Source organism: Nyctereutes procyonoides, unplaced genomic scaffold (genome assembly GCF_905146905.1).
Source record: "Nyctereutes procyonoides isolate TBG_1078 unplaced genomic scaffold, NYPRO_anot_genome, whole genome shotgun sequence".
Taxonomy (NCBI): Eukaryota; Metazoa; Chordata; class Mammalia; order Carnivora; family Canidae; genus Nyctereutes; species Nyctereutes procyonoides.
In genome coordinates, this window is record NW_026575131.1 from 21,744,209 (window position 1) to 21,769,103 (window position 24,895).

General features: G+C 37.2%; 1 long non-coding RNA gene across 1 annotated transcript in view; it reads right to left on the reverse strand.

Annotated features, from left to right (window-relative positions):
* Positions 1 to 10,520: 10,520 nt before the first annotated feature.
* LOC129521569 (uncharacterized) overlaps positions 10,521 to 24,895 on the reverse strand; it is a 54,784-nt gene continuing 40,409 nt past the window's right edge. Inside the window, exons 3-5 of the long non-coding RNA XR_008666838.1 lie at positions 17,403 to 17,551; positions 11,980 to 12,049; positions 10,521 to 10,766 (exon numbers count right to left, since the gene is read on the reverse strand). This is a non-coding gene — a long non-coding RNA (uncharacterized LOC129521569). The remainder of the gene's footprint in view (positions 10,767 to 11,979; positions 12,050 to 17,402; positions 17,552 to 24,895) is intronic.

A 24,895-nucleotide genomic window follows, 5' to 3' on the forward strand; every position in this document is an offset into this window, starting at 1 on the left:
CTCAAGGAGCATGTAAAAACAAGTAGCAGCACATATTAGTCCATAAGCCATACCTTACTTTAGACTAATAAGCAGTATTGCAAAGAATGGAGTAGGTCTATATGTATTAGACGTGCTTTCTCTAAACTAAAACAGCCTATTGCAGAACAACATGTAGACTAAGATTTCATGTTTTTAAAAAAGTTTATCATGCTTCTATGTTTATCTAATGTTCTGTGACCAGATCGCTATGGAAGGATACACACCAAACTGTTCAAACTATTACCACCGCACATAAGATTGGAGGCAAAGAAGCAGACAATTGCCTAGAATAAGTGTTGCTAATGACTATAATCACGTATGACTGTTAATTAAATTTCTGATAAAATAAAATGTACCTCACCTCACATGTAGTACATGTGGTTTACAATTTCAGAAAACCACAAAATTTCCATCATATATATAAAGGGCTTCATCACTGAAATGTTCGTATATATGCTTATTTCCTCCGAACATGTTTTCTGTTTATCATAACTACAAAAAGTGGGGAGAATAATTTAGACCAGAACAAAAAACAATGGTATAAAATATTAAGTGCAAGATATTATCACCCTACTTTGCATTGCCTTTCCATTTGTACATCTAGCTTGTCTCAAATTCTACCCTTTAAATGATTAGTGTGTCCTATGACTAGTTATAAATACTGAAACATCATCTGGGTTCTTGCAAAAGAATGTTCTCATAAGCTCTTATTTATTCAGGACATAATTAATAGTGTTGATTTAGCAGACACCTTCATTTTCAGTTTGTACTAGTTATCCATTGCTGCATAGTAAATTACTCCCCAAATCTTAGAGGCCTAAAGCAAAAATATACTCTCTCACAGTTTCTGTGCATCAAGAATTCAGGAGCAGTTTAGCTGTTTGTTCTGACTCACAGTCTCTCCAAAGGCTGCAATCTATGAGCCAGGGCTGCAATCATCTGAAGGCTTGATTGGGGCCAGAGGATTTATTTCCATGATGGTTCACACAGATGACAATTGGCAGGTTTCATGTCCTTGATACATGAACCCCTCCATAGATCTGTGTAATGATCTTGTGGCATGGCAGCTAGAAGACGGGAGCTTCATTGCCTCTTATGGCCCAGGCTTTGAAGTCACACATCCACAATATTCTATTAGTTTACAGTTCAGCTGTCATCAGTGTGGGAAGGCTGTGGATACCAGGAAGCTTGCTGGTATCGTATCCACTGGTATCATGGGACACCATCTTGGAAGCAGCCAGTAGTCAAAAATATTTAGAGATAGCCAGAGGCATGGCCTAAATCTAGCTACTAGCCATGTTTTACAAATGGAAATGTGATTATATTATTCTAATTTTGTTTGTAGCTGTATTGCAGGGAAAAAAATCTTTATGTTATATTGAAAGCATACTTAACTATAACTTGTCAAATACATGACAACCAACAAATCAGTGCTGTTAAAACACTTAGAGAATTCAGGGTATTTTATACAAGCAAATTATCTAACTGCATAATTCACATGCAGAAGTGAGAAAATACAAGTAGTAAGGCATTAAATGGAAAAAAATTATATTGTAAAAATTACCTGCTTTAGCTTATTATTTTCCTGACAAAGTGGCATAGCATAAAAAGTACAAGAATTCATCTGGTAAAGAATTAGGTTCCTAATCAGTGTATAGAATGCATTTCTGGAAAAGAAATACATATGCATAGAAAAAAGACTGGAAGACTATACACTGACAGTAACAGTGGTTATGTCTGGGTGTTTGCATGGGACCTTATTGTTTTCCTTCTTGCTTATGTGTTTTTATCCATGATGTTCACAGAGAAAATGAATTAATTGCTTTTATAATAAGCAAAGACTCATGTAAAAATGCTCATAGCCTTTTTTTCTGGCATACATTAAGTCATTTCTCTTCCCTAAATTGCCTTTTGAATAATTTTATTTGATATCCATAAATCACTCTTACAAACCAAGAAAGGATAAGTTACCTATTCTAATATTTATCCCTGAGGCCACTAGAAGCTAATTGTGAACCTGTGAAATAAGAAGCAAGTTTCATGTGCATTACCTTACTGTTATGCTCAATAAGGTCAAAGGTAAAGGTTTTGTCTCTTTCTGGTCCATAAAATATGGATTGCCATTTTCGAAGTACATCAACACTGGTAATAGCTATTCCCATTAGTCAGTCATATAATCTTATGAAATATTGACATGATAAAACAATGCAACTGAGAAAAAACCAATAGAGCACACGTTTTATTGACAAATAAATGCACAGGCTTAAATTGTCTCTCACCACCCTTATACCTGATTGACATGTTATCAGAAAAATAAAGATTTAAACTGGCCAAGATCAATGATTTCAAAATGATTCTTTAGTGCTTCATCAGATAAAAATACAAATTCAATCCAATCATAATTCACATTTGGGTTCATGCCACTTTGACAGTTACATTTTATGGCAAAATGTACTTTAATTTCATATTCAAACCTTTTCCCAGCTTTTCTTAGAGAATTCACTTTTTAATTTATGATACTTCCTTGCTCAATTCAAGCTTCATTCACTTTTGGATACTTTGGAAAGATAAATAACTGACAAATTCTGCCATTCATGAGTAATGTACCACCGGTAACTTAAGAAAATAAAATAGGTGGCCAAAGAGATATATTTGTGTTACAAATAAATATGTATCATATGTATAAGTAATAACAATAAATTAGAAATATGTCATCAAAATGCTTTCCTATTTTACTGAGCTTAAATTTTATACTGTAATATATTGTTAGGTCATATACATTTTAAGAATGAAGTACCTCAGTTGTAGCTTATGCTGACTACAACTATGTTTGAATGTAAAGTGTGCAAGCTAAGCCACATATCTACATCTTATTACAGACTGCTACTTTCCATCTACATCTTTTGAGAATTTTTTTTCTTTTTTCTTTTGCTAAAATATGTCATCACAACACTAATCAACACAAAACTTGAAAGTGAGGATATTTCCATGTAGTGCTTAAAACTTTTCTCCAATTTATAGGCCATAGCACAAGAAGTACTCTTTATAAGAAGAATAACCATAACATTTATTGAGTACTTTCTACATGCCAGGAACACTTCCGTGTAGACTCTTCCACATGTGTTATTATTTCATTTAATCTTGTAACCACCTGTCAAGGTGGAAAATATTACTTCCACTTCACAGATGAGGCAATTCACATCAGTCTGAACCCAAAGCCTGAATTCTTAACTGCTATACCACAAAAAGTTAATTGATGTGTGTATATCTGTGCCCTATATACTTGTTTTTCTCATTCACAGGTGAGATCATTAACAGAAACATCACTCACCTGGTGACAAGGACTCATACCAAAATCAGAGACTAGAAGAAGCTTAAAGTAGCCATTACAGGACCTGCCTTGCTTTAAAGAAATTTAAAACATTGCACATCATCTTTTTTCTCTAGATCTGATCATAAGCAGAACGTTTCAAGCATGGTCAAAAATTGCAAATTCTACTACCTTGAGCTAACCAAACCCTGTTCTGTTCTTCCTTTTAGTGATTGGGATGAAATAAACAACAGAAGGGAATAGTGAACATGAAGGTGACTTCCTTGTATCCATGCTGCCCCAGATGAAGGACTAAGCCAATCATGGTCATTCCATCCCCCACCCCTGCCATTGCCACTCAGTAAGTTTTCAACTGGTAATGAGATGTACAGAGACATCTCATTGGAGGAAGAGGGCTGCTTCTAGGCAAAGATCTTTCCCCTAAGAGAGAACCAGAGGGAGAAATAAACTCTTTCTTTCTTCTAGATACTACTGCGACTGGATAGAAAACAGACTTCCAAAATATTTTGTCACCAGAGCCTTAAGAATGGCTCCATGAAGAAATGAAGAGGTTGAGCTCTTTGATGACAAAGAGCTCACTAAACCATTGAGAATACCAGACTTAGAGCTTATCTAACCTCTAGATTTCCTGTTAAGTGAGATAATATATCTTCCGTATTTTTAAAATGAGTTTGAGTCAAATTTCTGTTACTTACACCCATAAGCGCCATACTTTATACCAGTGGGAACAAACAATGGTCATACACTTGGGCACTGAAGATCCTTCTTAAGTGACTAGTGTCCCAATCACTACACCTACACCCCAAAATGTAGTGACATAAAACAACAAGTTATTGTGCTCACCAATTCTGTGGGTCAGGAATCTGTTGGACAGGGCACAGAGGGAAGAGCATTTCTGTGCTCCATTGTGTCTGAGGCCTCTGAGAGAGGCTTTAGATTCCTTGGAGTCCTCTGAGTCCTTGAACACTACAGCTTGAGTCATTTAAAGGCTCATTCAGTCAAACATCTTATGGTTTTGCTGGCTATTGGCTGTGAAGTTAGTTGAAGCTGCTGTCCGGAACATCTACACCTGCCCTCACCATTGGCCTGAGCTTCCTCAAAGCATAGTGACTGAGTTCCATGGGTGAGCATCTCAAAAGAGAGTGAGGACCAGGGAGAAGCCATATCACCTTTGGTAAGCTTACTTCCAGAGTTACCCAGTATCACTTCCACTGCATTCTACTGCTCACAGCATTTCCCAAGTTCCACCCAGTTTCAAGAAGGAGGAACAAGGAAATGCCATCATCACATTGGAAGAATAATATGTGGGATGGGATTGGAAAGGCAATCTGCTACGGTTTGCCTTTTGGCCATGATAATTCACATTCCTAGCATGTGCAAAATATACACGTTCCTCTCCTGAAACTCTCAAATCTTATTACAAAATCAGGTCACAGTCAAGGATCTTATCACATGAATCAGGTTCAGCTACAGATGAGGCTACTTAAATGCACTTCCTTAAATATAGCCCCTTACATTCCTCTCCATCTTAAGACCTGTGAATCAGAGGCAAATAATCTACATTTGAGGCATCCAATAGTTGAACAGATACAAAATAATTGCTAAAGTTGGTCTCTATTCATAAAAGTGGGGCAGGGAGACATGTTTAAGACCCTTAAAAGCCCTGTTGTTTGTCTGAAGCACCACCTTAAACCTTTCTTCGTTCTTAATAAAGAGTTTTACAGCCACACTCTTACATTTATCTTTATAAAAATGTTTTCTTGACATTATCCTGGATTTGATCTCCAACTGGAAAACATTTCCTAATTTGAGAATCTTAGAGAGTCTGGAATGAGAAACAGTTTTACTTTAAACTTGGCAAAGCCTGGCTCCTTTATGTTTGCTATAAATTTTACTCAAAATCTGAACAAGTTCATGAGGCACCTTTCCTATTTTCCACACTCCTATAGGTAACTGTGTTGATAAACTTTCTACCCCCTACTCCACTAACAAAAGGCCTTGGATTTCAGCCTCCAGTATCATTTTCCTCATGTTCTTTTAAGACCTCACCAATAGCCTCTTTGAGGGCATGACTTCTGCTACCCATGTACTCCTCTCAAGACTCTCCAAGAGACCTGCCAGGTCTCCACCAAGATTATCTTCATGGTCCTTCAGTTCCGTCTACCTCTTAATCCCAAAGCCAATTCCACATGCTTGAGATTTTAGTTATGGTACCTCCTCACTTTGGTACAAAATATATTCCTGTTATTACGGTTACTTACCAAATTACCCCAAAACTTACTGGCATAGAACAATCAGTCATTGTGTTCACAGAATTATGATAGGACAGAGCAGAGATGACTTGTTTCTGCTCCATGATTTCTTAGACATCGGAAGGAAAACTCAAAGTCTGGAAAATCAAGTCACCTGAAGGCTCCTAGGTCTTACCACTTGAGTAAGAGTTCCTCTTGGGCTGTTAGCTCGGACACCAACACATCACTCCCCTGTGCACCTTGACCATCCTCAAAACATGTCTCTTGGGTTCCAAAACAAGAGTCTTGAGAAACAGTAAGGTTTGGCAGAAGTCACATCACCGTTTATGAACTGGCTCTGGAAATCACTCAATGTCATCTCTGCCATACTTTATTGGTTAAATTACAAAAGCCCACCCAGTTTAAAGGTGAGAGAAAAAGACCTCGCCTATTGACGGAACAGTATGTGCATTATATTGTAAAAATAGTAGGTGTGATAGAATATACAGATATGGCCATGATGGAAAATACGATCTGCTACAGCAAGCTTGGAGATCTGTTTGATTAGAGATAATTTTACATCTACAGACTGTAGTTTATAAGCAGTCCCCAAATCACTGAATCACTGGCTGGATAAAAGACCTGAATCTGACCACTGTCTGGTCATCCAGAACAAGATTCTATCCCTTTGTATACCTCAGTATTAGTTCTTTATAAAGGAAATTATGATTATTTATAAAAGAGATTTCTTAAATAAATGATCTCTAAATTCTTTCCATGTCAAGTATTCTATAACTCATCTATTTTAAAAAGATGCACAAATATTTTCCACCAGCTGATATCTGTGTCATCTTTATTACATAGTTTTGCTTAAACATCAGTATTCTCATCTATGAAATGAGTATAATAGTGTTTACCCCTTAAGGTCATTATAAGAATGAAAAGATATATGTAGAAACACTTAAAACAAAGACTGAAATGAGGTAAGTACTCAGTATTGCTTATTTTTTTAATTTTCAGTCACATTTTGAGAACCATGCTCGTTTGACCACTTGGGAAGCATGTAATCCCCCCAAAAAAGGCAACTTTTGTATTAACCAAGATATGTATAACCTCAGCCTCAAATAAGTGTGAATATAAATTATTCTTTTCTGCTATTTTTAATAAGAAATATTTATTGGTACCACGCCTGGTGTTAAAGATTTACATGCATTTGATGCTTACATAAACCTTATAAGGTAGTTTTTAGAATTGAAAATTACTTCCTTTACCTACCCTGTGAAATGTTACTTTTTAGACTGTTATAAATTCTCTATATTTTTAATAATTTTCACTTTCCTGAACTACCAGATATACCAGGCAAAATGTTTAAGAGATACTGAGGGTTATTAATAGACATCATTAGTAATAAACCATAATGCTAATTTCATGTCCCAAATGCCTCTTATCTTGCTCCTTATTGAAAAGCATTCCTTCCACTGGCCCTCTTGGCCTCATGTCACCCCCACAGCATAGCCAAGAATTGGTTCCCCTTCTAAAAGAAGTGGATAATCTAAGGAGCAATATGAAAGCAAATGAGGGTCTCTACAATAAAACTTTCCTAAAAAGAGAAGTATACCGAAAAGTCTCCTAATCATATGATATCTTTGTTCCAATCCTTATCTTTTGAATAACCAAGTTATTCCTTAAATTATATGATGGTTTTAAAAATTAAACAGGTTTCTTACCTCGGGACTTTTCAGAGCTAATATTTGAGAAAACCCAAGGAGGGTCTGTGAAGCATTTCCCATACAGATTTAATGTTGACACACTTTTTTCTTTGCTGTTGGACTAGCGTTCCCTGGAATACAATCCGGGGACCACCGAGATGCATTTATCAGTAATTTGCATAATGGTGTCAGCTAATCAGATGGAGAAATGGTAGTCTTGACTTGGAAAGAGAGAAGAATGAAGACACGTCCAGGGTAGACCATCCTGAAGGAGTGGCGCAATGAAGCACTCGAGACTTCAGTATCAGCAGGAGGACAAGAAAGCCCACAAACCAGGAACAGGAAGAAGGAAACTCCCCCAAATAAGTTCATCTCACTTCACATCATTTTCTTCAAGCCTCCAAACTTCTGCAGGCCATTTGATTCATTCAAGATATGAACACTAAGGCACCCGATCCAGGGACTTCCTGCAGGCCGGTCCTGACTAATCTTTGTACTCCAGAGTATGGATGATCATTGATGAAATGTGGGGCAGAAACTAATTCAGGAATGGCAAATAGGTTTCACCCCAGCTTGTCAATGCTGATCGATCATAGTAGCTTTCATCCTTTTTTGTTAATAATAATTTTTCTTAAATTTGTGAAACCTTGCATCTTCTTTGTGATATGAAGGGAAATGAAACCACTGTAAATCATTTAGTTTTATAATAATAGTGACCATAAAGCTTTGTCTATACACATTGTATTATTCCTTTTGGAATAAAATAACATTTTATTTGTGAAGTTTTGAATTAGATACCACCTCTTACTGACATAGAAGTCCATACTTTTCAAGGGAATAGCCTTTGTCACTATTTAAAGCACTTATTCACATAAGTATAATATATGTTATCCATCTTTGACATCTCAAAATGTTCCACTTAATTTTACTTGATTAAAACTGTAATTTTTTTAGCCTTGCTCAGCTTTCCACAATTGATCTTGTCATATAAGCCAGTGAGTCCAAATAACAGAGAGAAAAAGAGAAATTTTTCAAGTGTTTTTAAATTCAAAAAATTATATGAAACTTCCTTTTGATAGATCATTTTTATAGTAAAATGCACTTAATGATATGTCTACTATACTTGCTTTTAGGCAAATTTTGTAGAGAATTGGGCCCTCAAATTTGTCAGGTACAGTGTTTTAACAGTCTAATCATGAAGGATGCTTACATGCCAGATAAAAATGTTCTTCACTCACATTAGAAGACTTGGACATTTTTGTGTATGTGATATTCTCCAGCACCTATTGGATGAGCTTTTTAAAAATACATGTTGCTTCCCCAAATGTTGAAAATCTGTGATTAGTCACACCACTAACTTCTAGATTTACTCATTAGTTTATTCAGCACATATTTCTAGAATACCTGCTCCGAGCCAAAAAATTGGACAGAGAATTGAAGAAAAATACTTTCATTGATTGCATTCATTCATTCATTCATTCATTCAACAAATCTTTATGAGCTAGGCTTTATGCTATGGATATAATGATGAATAAGACAAGATACTGTCTGGGGAGACAGGCAATCAAATAATCACAACCATGTATCCCAAAGATGAGAGAAAGTTTAAGAAACCAAAGCCAAGAGTTTGTGACTTGACCAGGGCATTCAATTAGGGGGTAAATCAGTTTCTAGGGCATGGGGCACCCCGTCCACCCATCCTGTTCAGAGGTAATAATAGATAATGGCTCCCACTTCCTGCCCTCTCATTGAGTGCCAGGTCGTCTTCATAGATGATGATTCCATTTCATTCTGATAGTGTTCCAAAATTATTTGGAAAGAGAATCTTCAGACGCCTTCCAAAACCTCCTGGTTTTAATCTTTTGGCTCTTCCCTTTTTCTTTCCACCCCTGCCCAGCACACATGCAGATCTCTGAGAACAAATCTATTCTTCTCCCACAAGCTTGGAGATAGGTGCCTTGGAGGTTTTCAGCCCCATGGCTCAGGTCCCTACCCAGGTAACATGTAAAGCAATAATATACTCCACAATTATCACCAGAACTCTGGTTTCCAAGCCTGGCTAAATACCAGAACCACCTACTAAGGGTGCCTTGAAAACAAAAATTTCCCAGAAAAGCATGATCTAGGATAGCGTTCCCAAACTCCAGTCTCCAGTCCAGGATCATCAGGATCATCTAAGAACTTGTGAGAAAGACAGAAACTTGAGCCCCATCCCAGACCTGCTGAATCAAAAAGTCTGGGGGTACAAAGATACCCAGTGATCTATGTACTAAGTGAGTCTAAGGCACTAACCTTTGATCTTGAACTTATGGGGTGGGTGCCTGGAATTTTTTTTAAGTACTTAGGTAATTTGGAAGATTAAGAAGATTGGAAACCAAAAGGAACATGACTCATTACAGCTCAAAACACCATTTGGAATGCCACAGGGAGGTAAGGTAAGTACTGGAGAAAACCAAAACATTGGGGGGAAAAAACCCTTGGGAATTAATAAAGGTAAAGGTAAAGAAATTCGGCAGAGGATTCACAAACTAAAGAGGGCTGTTATTAATTGCAGTACATTCAAAATTACACTAAAAGATTTTTTAAACATTTATTTTGCAAAATAATTCCATTTTGAGACCTAGAGACTTAATCTTCTTAAGTTATTAACTCTGACGTCATGATTTTTAAAGGAAAATAATTTAAAAATATGTGCCTGAAAGAGGTAAAATAGCCCTTTTCCTAGAGTTCTTGACCTTGAATAAAATGTGTGGTATTTTTTCTTTTCTTTTTTTTTTAAGATTTTATTTATGAAAGAAAAAAAAATTTTATTTATGTATTCATGAGAGAGAGAGAGAGAGGCAGAGACATAGGGAGAGGGAGAAGCAGGCTCTATGCAGGGAGCCGGATGTGGGACTCGATCCCGGACACGTCCCGAGCCAAAGGCAGAGGCTCAACTGCTGAGCCACCCAAGCATCCTAGTATTTTTTTCCTGTTAGTTTTTCTACTTATATTTAATGTAACTTTAAATTATTATTATGGGGGCAGGTAGGTGGCACAGTTGGTTAAATGTCCAACTCTTGATTTGGGCTGTGAAATCAAGATGGCCCAGTGTGGAGCCTCCTTAGATTCTTCTCTCTCCCCTATCCTATGTCCTTTAAGTTCTTTAATGATTGAAAATTAATAAGAAAGAAAAAAAGAAAATTAATAAGAAAGAGTAAGATCTAGGAAGAACATCACTCTCTTGATTGTAGGCTGCATATAGTACAGGTAAAAAATAAAATCCTTGATAGGTAAGACTTTTCACTTCTTAGTGAATGCAAAGTAAAGGACCCACAGATGCACCATAATAGGATATACTTTTGGAATGCAACAGGTAATTATTAAATCCCAGATCTGTAGAGACCCTGGTCAATGACATGGTCACTTTGAGTCTTTCATGAGATTCATTCCATGTGTCTTGACTGTGCCAAGTACTTTACACGCATAATTGTCCTTTAAAAAAAAAAAACATTGTGAGTGTGGGACCACTAGAATCCCCACTCAGATGAGAGAACAAGCTTAGATAGGTTAAGGCACATGGCTGACTCAGTTGACCCCAAGCAACCTGTCTCCAGTCCTCTCCCTGTCACTCTCCTGCCTCCCTCTTGTCTACCATGGTACTACCAGAAACAACATGGTACCAGGAGCACTCAGGCAATGTGGGACTGTTTTGTTTGTTCGCTGTGCACACAGCTTTTGCCTGGACTGGCTTAAGGCTTTCAGAGCCCCTTAGAACTCTGACATATATCAAATTTTGAAAAACTGACATGTATCAAATTTTAAAACTATGCTCAACTGTAAAGTAAGCCTACAAATGTTGAACAAAGTTATTTTTCTCACAGTGACTACACAGATGCTTTGTTAAAAGATCAAATGTAAAAACTCTTTAAAATAAATGTTTATTGCTCTGGCTTCACTTGGCATACTAAAAACACATATGGCACAACCCAGGGCTGGCCTATTTCAACCTGATTCACTGAAGATGGGGGTGGGATGAGGAGGAGAGGCAGTGGTTCTTTCTAGACATTTTCCCTACTCAGGGTTAGGGGAAGTACGGCTGGGAGGAGCAGAAAAGAAGCTGCCTTCCACCTGACCTCTGCATACACTCATCACTAGAAAGCTGCAAGAGAGGGTCTGTGTAAGAGGCTACTCTCCTGGGGGTTGAATATGCTGGTGCCAATCCAGGTTTAGCCACCTTAGGCAAAAAAGATCTTGGCACCCCCGCCCCCATCCCCAGAACATTTACTTAAGCATGGAAGCATGGGTAACTGCAGTTCTCATGCGTGTGCAGGAACCCCTGTTGGCAGAAGCCCAAGCCAAGGCTCCAGAGCTGTGTATATAAAGCAGGCGGCTACTGTCATTAAGATATGCCAAGAAGAAGAAATCAGGCTTTTGCAATAAACCACATAAAACAAGCTGTGCTCGGCTCTTGGGCTTTGCTGTCTCTGGAAAATGGAAAATTCTTCATCCCAGACCAGTTCTCACTGATTTGGAGACTCTCAGCACTTTGCCTGACCAACTCGCCTTCTAGAACGCGAGTTCTTAAATGCCACGGATCCCTGGGCTCCATCATGAACTCCTCACCTTGTTCTGAAGCTTCCATATGAGACATCTTTTGTGACAAGTGTGGGGAAAATGTAGCAAGAGTTAAAAGTGAATCTCTTACCTCTTTGAACTGTTTTCTTCGTACTTCGTGTACACAGATACACTTTTGATGTGTTAACTAGAAAATCTGACTAGAAAAGAACAAAGCAGCTGTCACTGGAAGGAAGACACTGACAAAAAAACCACACAGTCCTTTATTGAAGAACTGTCAAGCCCATCTACAGTGCTGGGGTTGTCTGTGGTATTTATCAGAGACCTAGATCTGATGCAGGAAATTAAAAATAATAATAATAATAAGTCTGTCCACTGGACATTTATGAAAGGGATCTAAAATTATATTACATTTAAAATAACAAAAATGGGTATTTTAACAATTCAGATACAATATTGTTTTTACTAGTTATATATATATTTGTATATGCATGTGCATGCTTTCCTAATAGCAAAAATATCCATGTATATAAAGACAAGAAAGGGATACAATGTAGATAAAACACCTACATAAAGATTAAAAGCATATACATTTTTTTCTCACTGTGACAGGAATCTTTTAATGCATTTAAATATTTTTTCCTCAATGTAACTTTCATTTTACTATTACATATGAAATCGAATCCTTTAAATATTTCTGAAATTAGCTTAAACAAGATCCTTCCAGGCAAATGGATCTCTTTATTTCGTGTTTCTCTACTGACTCGCAAGATTTTCCTGAACATGATTCCCGGCTTTAAGGTAATATTCATGCTGTGCTATTTGTTACATATTTGTTTTAAAATTATGTGTTCTAAAAAAAAAATACGTGTTCTATGTGATATTTGGGCTCATTTCTAACTATTGGACTGCACAGAATTTAATAACCTTTTTCTAAGCAAATAACACTGTATGTAAAGTGGGGGGGGTGTTTGTTTGTTTACATAATCCCAATAGCATGAACATGAGGAGAAAAGAAATCTGTTTAAGACTGCACAGGAAAAAAATGCTAAACATAACTGGAAATAGTCCGCAGTCAGGTGAATGTGTCTCCTTGTATTTTTAGGTCATGGTGCTGTTAAGATAGGCTTCGAGGCTTCAAATCTTAGCTGTATCACTTAAGAGCTATACTGCCAAACACAGGTTAGTTAACTTTCCTAAGCCTCAGTTTCTTCATCTGTAAAAGAGGAAAGTATCCACCTCACAAGGGTTGTTTAGATGGGAAAAAAAGAGGGATCCATAGCTAAGTGCTGTATTGAGCAATTCATTCAATTCATTCTACACTGAACCATGTAAAACTGATTGCAGAACAGAACGCAGAGCTTCTCAGAGCCTTTCATATACACTGATGAATTTTTAAATCACAAATATAACTCAATATTTGGGATTCCACAGAATCATTTGACCTGGAAGGAACCCTTGTATGATGAGTATTTCTGGAGATCAGTGTTTCTCAGAAGAGAGTCTGAAAGGGCGATGGGGAGGACTTCAAGGAGCATCTTAAGGCAATAGAAATCTTTCTACAGGACTTCTGGGGCTTATATGCATAAAGACTCTGTTTCAAGACCTGGAGAACTATCTGCAAATCAAAATCACTCTTGCTTTAGTTGCAAAGTGCCTCTTGTGGCCTGAGTTGACAAGTGCAGTTTCCGGAGTCCATTGAGAAGAAACTCTCCACAAAACAAACTATTAACTAAACAAATTGCCAGGGTTTTTTTTTTTTTTTTTAATTAAGAATTTGAAATTCCCTTCTAAGTGACTTATATGTATTTTTGTATTTAAACATCTATCATATGGCAGCGTGGACCAAGCAAGTGCCTAAATTTAGATAAGACAACTACTGGTTGGGAGTCTGATGGACAGTGGGATGAGTTTTTACAGGTTTTCCATCCGAAATGAACCAAAAGGAAGATTCGCAGGCAGGGGGTGTGTATACCCTGAGTCCATGATCTCTCATTTATTTTCAAAATACCATGGAACAAGGGCTTTATCAGTCTCTCTAATTTAACTTTTCAATCAATTGAAGGCAGGACAAATTGATGATTAATTTCTCTCCCTTTTGAAAATTCTGTCCTCTGAAAATTCCAACATTTTAAAAGGATCTGATAAATAATACCAAGTTCATTGGCATTTCAAACAGACAAGACACTTATCTATTTTAAACCATTATGAATGTCATATTTCCATTCAAACTTGGGAAGATCACATTTTCAGCTACCAACCAACTATGGAAAAATCTTTCAGGCAACAATAACCTCTTAATTGAAGATTTCTCTTAAAATTATTTTTATAGAATAATGTGGGTGTTATCCTCCTGAAAAACAAAATTACTTTTAATGAAGCAGTTCAAAATCAGGGCAGGGAAAGAGCAAAGAGTTTCCTTGAGGTTCTGGTGACAGTTTACATAAAAAGATGTTTTATTTTCTCTTTGCAGGGTGTACACCATCATTTTGTCTTATTATTCCTGACATTCAGTTCATCATATTAGCATCTTTGTGGGAAACAAGAAAGCAATTAAGGTTTTTGCTCTTTATTCTTCAGGAGACAGAGATTTTGCTTTCCCTCAAAACTCTTAATGATGAGGCAGCCCTGGTCAAACACCAAATGCACAGATTTTAAAATGCAATAAAGATAGAGCTTTAATAATTTTCAATTACAGTTATTCTGCAATAATGTTAGCGAATCTCATCTAAAAAGTAAATTATTCATTGAATAGGAAATGGGAAAGCTTTGGGATTGTGTGACTCTCCCATTTAAAGTTTCACTAAGATTCTCCTTGATAAGGTTCTTTTAAAAGATTACATATTTTATACTTTGTTTCTATCCCTTTTCTTCATTCAGGATGCTGTTTCTACTTTTTAATATACTTTTCTAACAAAACACGGTAGTTATAGAGTGGCCTTTCAGAGGGATCTATTCAGAATAAGTATTCATTCACTTGCTGCCAGAAATACTGATAATATGATATTTTTTTATTTCGTTTTAAGAATACATTTTTCATTTTAAGCAAATGAAACTTATAACCAAATTAAAAAAAAAAACCTGTCATTGGTTTTCATTAGAAAATTGGCAGGAAAAAATCCTGCATGTTGTCTTTGCGTTAGAAAAGCTTGCTTTTCATGTAAATAAATAGATCATTTATTGGAAAGTGCAGAGAATACAGCAAAACTATAGAATCCCAGAAAATATTTTAAATCAAAGTATGACACAATGAAAAAAAAGGTAATGCAGACAATTTCCTTTAAAAAAGAGAAGTGTCGCCCTGCTCACAGAACTTGAAACCAAGTCATTCACTTAAGCCATTTTCTCTATTTCTTGTATAGTAATTTCCAATATTTGTGCTCAGATAAATGTCAGCATTTTTATCATCGGTCTCCTCACTCTCCTTTCTCTTGCCACAGATTTGGTTACTTTTAATTTTTCTACCTTCAGACTGAAAATGTCACAACTTTAACTTCATGATGAGGTGTGGGCAAAACTCTTGCAGTGAAATTCATGACTGGAAGACTTTGCATTCAGAATTCTAGAACATATTCCAAACTTCCAAGGGACTTATGAGCAGCATTCTTGAGCTCGATAATACATGAATCTGAACTTTTCATTCACTGAATATCACCAGTTTATCTCACAAACCCAAGCCAGTGTGTTTGAGATGACAACGCTATGGGATATTTGAAGGCACTTGTCAGATATTAGTGGTTTCAGCTAAATGTTATTTTAAGTTGGTGGGTCTTTTTTGTTTGTTTCAAATCTTGTTTAAGGAAAGCATTTGTTTATCCACTTCAATGGGAAACTCCATTATGGTGAGATTAAGTGAATTATTTCTAGTTGTCCCAGGCTGGAATGAGAAATCCCTTATTTATAACTGCCTCCATCTATTAATTTCACTCATTCCATTTTATAAAGTGCATTAGGTTCATTATAATGGCAAATACTTTAATGACACAATGAAAGAAATGGAATCCACATTTTGCCTTACTCAGCATCCCTCAGCACTACCTCTCTAGACAAGATAGGGATGCTTGAACTTCACTAGCTTAATTTAATTTATATGCTTAATAATACATATTTAAGTATGTATTAATACATAAGTATCAAAAAGGGATCTTTTTCATCAAATTATTCATGAAGAATCTTTGTAACATTAATTTTTGTTTTACAACTCTTTTTGAAAAGCTCTTTGCTGAAGATATCTGGATAGACCTAAGACAGCAATTATACGTATGGTCCTTAAGGTCCAAGAGACATGGGTTCAAATTCTGCCTTGACATATTACCAGCAAGCTTTAACCTATCATCTCTAGACCTTTGTGTCCTTTTCTTTTTTTTTAGAAATGGGGAGACAATAATAGTAGCTACTTCATGGGTTATTGAGATGATTAAAGGAGGCAAACACGTATGAGGTACTCACACCAGCACCCAGCATAGAGCAAGCACTCAATGTGCATGAGCTAATGAATAGTGAATTATTATAATGAATAATCAGAAGTAATAGGCATCTTTTGCAATCTTGTCAAAGTCTACCTGGGCCAATTGAAATAATGACCTGATGTAAATTTAGTCTCCTTCAAATCCAGTGCTATATATCTTATTCCATAATTTTCTGTATGATCTGCAATGGTCTTGTTTTTTTACTGTTTTCTCTCTCCTGATTCTGAGGGAAATATTGGCACAAATTTCTCTGATATGATAAAATTATCATTAGTAACTATAAAAAAGTGCTCAGCAAAAATAGGAAAATAAAGCATGACCTAAAAGATTGGACAATACCAACCCTTAAGGAAGCTGTATCTTAAACAGAACTTGCATTGTGATTTTAAACCTTCACTGGAAAAAAAAACCTTCACTGGAATAATTAATATCTTTGCATACAGTGATACTTTGAACTCCATATTATGCTTGAATCACTCTGGAACATGTTTTACCATAGAAATTCAGTGTTCCTCATCTCCACTTGGCCTTTGTCGGAGATGTTTCCTTAAAACTCTCCTCCTAATGTCCTGATTTCTCAAAGATTCTACTTTTCCCTGAACCTGCTGTTTGGTCCAGAGATATGAATGAGCACAGACTAAACAGGACCAGCAAGAAGCACAAAAATATAAGCACTATTTGCGAAACTATATGACCTCTACCCACTTTAGTTCAAATGAATATCCTCAATACAGTAAATAGAAAAGTTACCAAAAATGCCTTTGAGTCCTGTGTTTTGATGTCCTTTGCCTAAACAACTTATGTATGATTTCTTCCCCTCTAATTTTTATCTATAGTTTATTTACAAAGAGATTTTGGTGGAGAAAAAAAAAATTGCCCAATATGTTCTACCTGAGGCCAAAAGGAACATTAGCTAAGAATACAGGAGCTAGTTTTCTTATCAATTCCTCCTGAGAGCCCATTAAAGCAAGAAACACAGGGTAATGCACTCGCTGTAATGTAATGTAAACTAAGGTTCAGTTTTAAATATTCTTATTATGAACACACACAAGTAGACCAACACACACCAGAGATTTAGGCTCACCTGGTTTATAGGCTACTCAAGGTTCAATCTCCCATCTCAAATGCCCCTCTGGTGGGCATAAAACAGAGATGAATGAATGGGCACCTCCAAATTGATCCACTTGTCAATTCCAACCTCATCAGGGGGGCTTGTTGTCTTAGCTCAGGTTGCTGTAACAAAATGCCATACATTGAGTGGCTTAAACAACACACATTTATTTCTTACAGTTCTAGAATCTGTAAGTCCACTATCAACATACTAGGAGATTCAGTTTCTGGTAAGGATCCTCTTCCTGGCTTGCCTTCCTACTACGTGCTCACAAGGCAAAAAAAGAGAAATCTCTGGACCCTGAGGACATTAATCCCATTATCGGGGCTCCACCCTCACCACCACACCTAAACATAATTCCCTTCCAAAGGCCTCACCTCCAAACACCATTACATTGGGGGTTAGCACTTCAATATATGAATTTGAGGGAATACAAACACTCAGCCCATAACACCTGTTTCAGTGTATCAGTGTGCCATATCTGACTTTCAAAATCCTAGCAGGGGATAAACTTGTACACGTCACATTTTATTTATGAATGTGCTAGATCCGATCCCTTTAGGCCAGGTCTCCCTTCGTTATTTGAATCAGTAGTGGAGTGAAATGTAAATATAGATGTGTTCAGATAAATAGGTAGTGAGATTTGATTATCTACATTTTCAAAAGCCACTCAACTTTGCCTCTGTCTATATGCAGATTTCATATAATTATAAATTTGGTTTGTGTGCAGTTACGTGAATATAACCTGGCTTATTATCTACTCTGGCTTTTAAGAACTATGTGCATGATCAAAATATCAACAGCCTAATAAATGGAAGAATTGATTTCAGGAAAACAAGAAAACAAGAGCTTTATGTCATAGCATTATCACAGCTAATTAATGCTTTCATGGTTCTTAAATTCCTATTTTATCATTAATTATGGTGTGGTAAAACTTCATAATTAAAGTAACTATACCATATGCTGTTATATGTGTCCATTTTGTTCTAAAAAGAGACATATATGTCCTTTCATATGCTTTATTCTCAGCCATCTGTGAAAACTAATCCTGTGGCAAACACGGACCAGCAGTTCCTCGATTTGATGTTATAAAGCGTTAAAATACTTGGAATCCCACATCCAGCTATGTTCGATTGCTGTTACTTCTTGCTCCTAGAAGGCACTCAATACTCCAGAGTAGGTGCATGTGAGTTTTGGCATCAATGAGAAAGGAGTTTTACTGACTACAGTAGGGTTCTCAAGAGATTAGAAACAAATCAAGTCCACTATCAAAGTAGGTGCCATTATATTTAAAGTCTGTCTTTTGAAAGAGTATATAACTGGACTGATTGATTCATTCATTCATTCATTTTTTAACAGGATTTTTTTTAAAGATTTTATTTATTTATTTATGAAAGACACAGAGAGAGAGAGAGAGGCAGAGACACAGGCAGAGGGAGCCCGACGTGGGACTCGATCCCAGGTCTCCAGGATCACACCCTGGGCTGATGGTGGTGCTAAACCGCTGAGCCACCCGGGCTGTCCATAAGTGAGATTTTTTTTTTAAACCAATATAAATATCAAACTGTCACGTGGCAAATTTATTCATTTATATTTACTGTGGTTATTAAAATGTTTGGATTAATTTTGCAAATAGTAACCTCTTTGCCATGTCTTCCCTTTGCTTTTCTCATGCTCCTCCCCAACCAAAAAAAAAAAAAAAATCTTTTTAAACTTAAGCTTTTACCATGCTTTCTTAACAATGTATAGAAATATTTTATGTGTACCCAAGAGCACTTGAACTCTGGTCAGTCATGTTCTCTGGAATATTGGAATATTAGAATATTGCAACTCTGCTTGGTTTTTTACCCTCTACCATATTAGCCTTTTCTCACATATCAATATCCTTTCAGGTTGACTCACATAATTTCCAACATCTTCCAGTGCTTCTTCCATCCCTCCTGGGCTTCTGTGTCCCTCTTCTTAAAGCCCATCCTTCTGTGATTATTTTAGCAAGCTTCTGTGAGAGAAGATGCTCCTGAAGAGTAGATTAGCCAGGTGCCTAACTGTAGGCTGATAGTTCCTTCTCTCTGCCTGTTGCAGATTCTTGTCTTCCCACACCTGCTACGACTCATGAGAATTCTATCTTAGTGGAATTACTACTCCTTTGGAGGAAACCTATCTTTTCTTTCTAGTTGTGATTTCTTTAGGTCTCTCTTCTCTCTCTCTCTCTCTCTCTCTCTCTCTCTCTCTCTGTCTCTCTCTCTCCCCCCTTCTCTTCCCCATATATCTAACCTATTTGACTTATTCACTGAGGTTTAATTTTATAACCATGTTTTTTTTATTTCTGTAACTCCTGGTTTTGAATTCAAAATGGTCTGTTCTTTCATTGAGTCTCTTCCTCCTCACACATGAAATCTTTAATCAATTTAAACCTACTTAAATAATACCATTTTATAACCTCAAGTTCATTTTCGCATCAATCCCTCTGTTCGTAGACTCAGCTGATTCTCCCTAATAACGGATCCTTTCCCTGTGTGATTTTTTATTTTTTATTGTGAACACATATTTAGCTGAGATTATTTTTCTGTAGAAGTTCTATGTACCAGGAGTTATGGAAACAACCCCATGGTACTCCTTTTTGGTGTGATAAGTGGTCTACACTGTGTATTAAGCTCCCACATCAATGTTAAGAGTTCAGTCTCATGTCTTTAAAGATAATAAATAGAACTGCTATTTTGCTAACCATTCTGGACATGATTTCTTCTGTTTACAAGTCCCTGATACCTGAATATTTCCCTTTCTTTCCTTTTAACTCAGCTATTAATTGTTTTTAAAAATTGTTTTTATCATGTAGTCTACCTCACCCATCCACGTGTTTTCATGGGGTCACAAAATATCCTCATTAACTCTGTTCTATGTATTAGAAAGCTAGAAGTCTCCCTCCCCGGCCTCTGCCACACACACACACACACACACACACACACACACACCATATCATTATGTAAAGGTCTAAGATCAATATAACAACACACTATTCTTGGTGAAAAATCATCATTTATCAAAGGGGTTAAACCAAGGGACATTACTTTGATCGAATAAGGAGCAGAGTCCTTCAGGAAAGCCAAGATCATTGTGAGAAAATGGCTTCAGAAGTTTAGAAGGTTACTAATTTCTTATGTTCAAGGAGAGGTCTCCTGCCACACCCAGGAGCTTTTCTCTCAACTATCCAGGTAGGATGCATTTCTCCAGGTGCCTGCTAAGCTCACAAAGTTTCTCCTTTCCCTGAGAGCTGCTTTTCACCACCTCTTTTCCAGCTCCACAATAATGGGTCCTCTAGCAGCCATATCTTACTAAACCAAGGTGGGCCAATCTGATTCTCTCTTCAGGGAATTAAGAACTGAGACTGAGAGAGCTGAGTTAGTCTTTTCATGTGACTCAATCTAAAATAACTAAACAAGGGTGGTTTAGATACAGTACCATGTAGCTCTCACTTTCACTATAGGGCCAGACACAGTTACAGATACCTATTTGTTGGTCCATCTCCTTCATAAACTATGAGCCCCTTGAAAACAGAAATGGTGCTTTTCATTATAGTATCTCTAATAACTTTCAAAATTGCTATCACTTAGTGGCTATTCAATGCATAGCTGTTGAGTGAATAACTACATGAAAAAATAAGTATGAGGATCTGTCTAGAAATAGGGGAGAGGAAAGAATAAGTGATTACCTCCATTTAGGAAGGGTTTGGTAGGCTTCTCAAAGACAATATAGGATAAGAACACTGGTTTTAGAGCCAGAGATCCCTGAGTTCAAGGGCTAGTTCCAACATTCATTGGCTGTGTGACCTTTTCTTCGTCTGTAATATGGGGATGTTCTTGATGAAACTATTGTGAACATTAAGTATGGGGAAGAACCCAAGAGGACACACACAATCCTGCTAATTAGAATCTGCATTTCAGGGAAAGACAAGAGGAATAGAAGCTGTAGGGCATAAAAGATCAAGCTCTTCTCCTGTACGTCATCCCATTATCATTTATAAGTGGACAAGGGGGGAATGGGAATGCAGCTTTAAGCACCTCTGGATCTGCTGTTGGCCCACTTTAGCAGGGAGAATTCAAGGATTCATTGTAACTAGATAAAAGCAGGCTCATGCAGCTGGGACCTCAGGGCAATGACTATATAAGAGAAAAGGGGAACTGTGAGAATGGCAATGAATCCAGTCTAGGTGAATGACTAAAAGCACTAATTTACTTTGATGATGCAGGAGGACTTGTGTCAATATCGAGTGTTTAGTAGTGGGACCTCTTCAAGGTTTCAATAGCAGGTGTCTCAATAAGTGACTCTCCGACAAGTCTCTGTTTGATAGAAGGGTGGCTCTGGGTGACCCAGTTCAGAGTAGCCACAGGAGTATAAGGATAAGATCTTACCCCCAGAGAGACAGAGGCTAGAAAACTCTAGATCATGTGTCATCGATGGAGGAAATAATGTTCCAAGGGGGCAAAAATTGGTTCTCATGGATTTGAAGATCTTAGGTACCATAATTGTTTGTGACCCTGCAAATGGCCTCAGAATATAAGCAGATATACAATATATCTGTGGTATTAAAATACGGTAACAAGGGAGGAATAACAATTAGGAAAAACATGCCCACAAAAGACTTCTTAGGCATGTGATGATCAAAAAAAAAAAAAAAAAAAGAGTAGAGAAACACTGGCATAGGTAAACTATGCCAGACTTGATACTGGCTGAGCCCGTCTGTAGCATTGACATTGTCTCTATAAACTTGGCTTTTCACATTCACCACTCCAAAAGTTCCTTCCCTCTCGCTCCTATGCCTGCAATTTTACTGAGCTGCCACTAGGGTGCTTTGGTCCTATTAAAGCCATGTAGTTTGAATGGTCAGGCAGTGATTAACAGAGTGAGGGATTAGCATATTTTTTTAAATTCTTTATGTATATCTATACTTTTTTCTAAATGAAAAAGAGCTCTTAATTAGAACAGTCTAACATAACCAGCGTTAGTAAACATTAAAGTTTAAAAAACAAGAGGAAAACACATTTAAATCTAAAATGGTACCTCTGACTGATTTTAGACTAGTGCTAATTACCATATAAATTAAAGTTAAGGATAAATATAATTGTTTCTAATATATCTTTAAAGGCTTTAAATGATACAGTGTCGAGTGAAACTATGACTGAATGAAACTGCTGATCCAGGCAGATGTACCAAGTTTATCCCTCCCCTATCACCTGATGTGTTACTGGAGGCCTTCCATGTAAGAGGCATAAATCCAAATGCCTCCTAGTTAAAAACCTCCACAACTCTGGATTATACCTTCTTTGCAATTTATAAGACAGAGTCACCTCTCAGAGGGCAGTACATGGAATCCTCCTTCTCCTCATCTTTCATTTCCTGTTAGTTCCTATGACAAGCTTATCTTCTTATTATAATCTCTTTGATAGATTAGCAAAAGAAATTTGAAAAGAATCAATATGTCAATTAACACACACACTCACACGTAATTCAGATGAGCAAGTCTGAAGAAGTTTTGGAATGAGAACTGAGAACAAGCGGATGGGGTAAGGGACAGCTCCCCACTGCTTACTAAATTCAACCCAAACATCTTCCACTGGCTCTTAAGATCATTTCTAACTTTCTTTCCAAGGTTATTGTCAACCAAATCCCTGCCTGAAGTCTGTACTTCAGCCAAACTGAAACTATTTCCAGTTTATGATACATAAGCTCCTTTCCTCTCCTGTCTTTTCTCTGAGGTTTCCTCTTTTTAATATGTTTGCTCCTCAGTCCACACCTCACAGCCACATTTCTACACCTAATCCCAATAGTTCAAGCCTAGTTTGGCTGCCTGTTCCATGAAGGCTCTCTAGGGCTCTGCCAACAGATGAGTTCTCTCTCTCTCTCTCTCTCTCTCTCTCTCTCTCTCTCTCTCACACACACACACACACACACACACACATTCTCTCTCTCTCTCTCTCTCTCTCTCACACACACACACACACACACACACACACCTTTGAATCTAATTAATCTTTAATTTGGGTCTTTCTTAGATCTGAAATCACTTGAAAGAGCTTGTATTTTATGGGGGTTTTCATATGTCGAGGCTGTGTCCCCCCATCCCACCCCACCCTATCCACAATGGAGTTTAAGTTTGCTGGTAGTAGACATGAGCCTTATTCAACATACTTCCACACAACCCTCAAGACAATGCGTTGCAGCCAACGGGTGTCCAACACTTGCAGAAGCTGCTCTGTCTCTGGCTAGGGCTACGTAAGTGAGCTGCGGATGTCATTCAGATGAGAAGTAGTATTTGCAATTCAATGTGAGCTCTTTGGAAAATAGCTCTTATTAGGGGAGGATTTTTGTGAATCATTAACAGGCAAGAGCAGTTCTAGGGATTAATTTTAATAATATTTCTGTTATAAAATTCAAAGGCGATCTTAACGAAAACATGTATATCCCAGACGAGTGCACCTGTTGATAATCACAGTGACCACAGCTGAATTCTAAGACTCCTCCCTGAGTTGGAAAGATATGGAAAGATTTGCCACTCCGAGTGTGACCCAGACACGGTCAGCGTGGTTCAACCTGGGAACACGTTAGTAATGCAGTATCTCCGGGCTCTCTCCAGACTTACTGAATAAGAGCCACATCTTAACACATATACACTTGTACACAATAGAAACTTGAAAAGCTGGGTTCCATGGACATTTATTAAATATTTAATGTCCATGTATTTCCATTTTTTGGGACATATATTTATATTCAGCCCCATTATATCTATATATGTATTAAGTGAGTATATCATAAAAGCTTGTTTGACATGTTTCCTAGAATGTAAAGTCAGAAAGTTAATTGCATATAATAGAAACACAAATGAAAAGGAATTAAAATATCATGTCAAATCACTGTTTCTTATATTTTGCCTTCAGATTTCCAAAAAAACAGCACAAGGAAGCTAAGGAATGTGGAGCACCCGCTACATAGTCGTTTCCCAAATTTCTCATGAAAGGGAGGAAAAACACTAAATATCAACATGACAGGGTTGGAAGTGAAGAGGCAGTTTCCCAGGTGGGGCTCATGAAATCCAAATTGTTTGATTCAAGTCTTCAAGGGGAAGAGAAGCTTCATCTAACCTCCAAGGAGAGACCCCCAAGACCCCTGAGAAGAGCAGAAATATGGTCTCCCTGCAATGCTGACACCCTTAATTATGGCTTTTGAGCTTTTGATGTTCTGACACATAAATAGCTAAAAATTTGCTTTTTCATTTTGTGCACTTGCAAGTTGGAAATGTCATCAAGTTTCATCAAGATTGAAATGGGGTCCAATTTGCTAAAAATGCCTCATGCATAAGGAAGTTTTGTGCTCTCTTCCACATGGGAGTCAGCCTGCACGATACATTATGCACCTCGTGCTGGATGGGTCCTGACATGCCACTCAAATCCTGAAGTGGAGGGAGCGGGCAC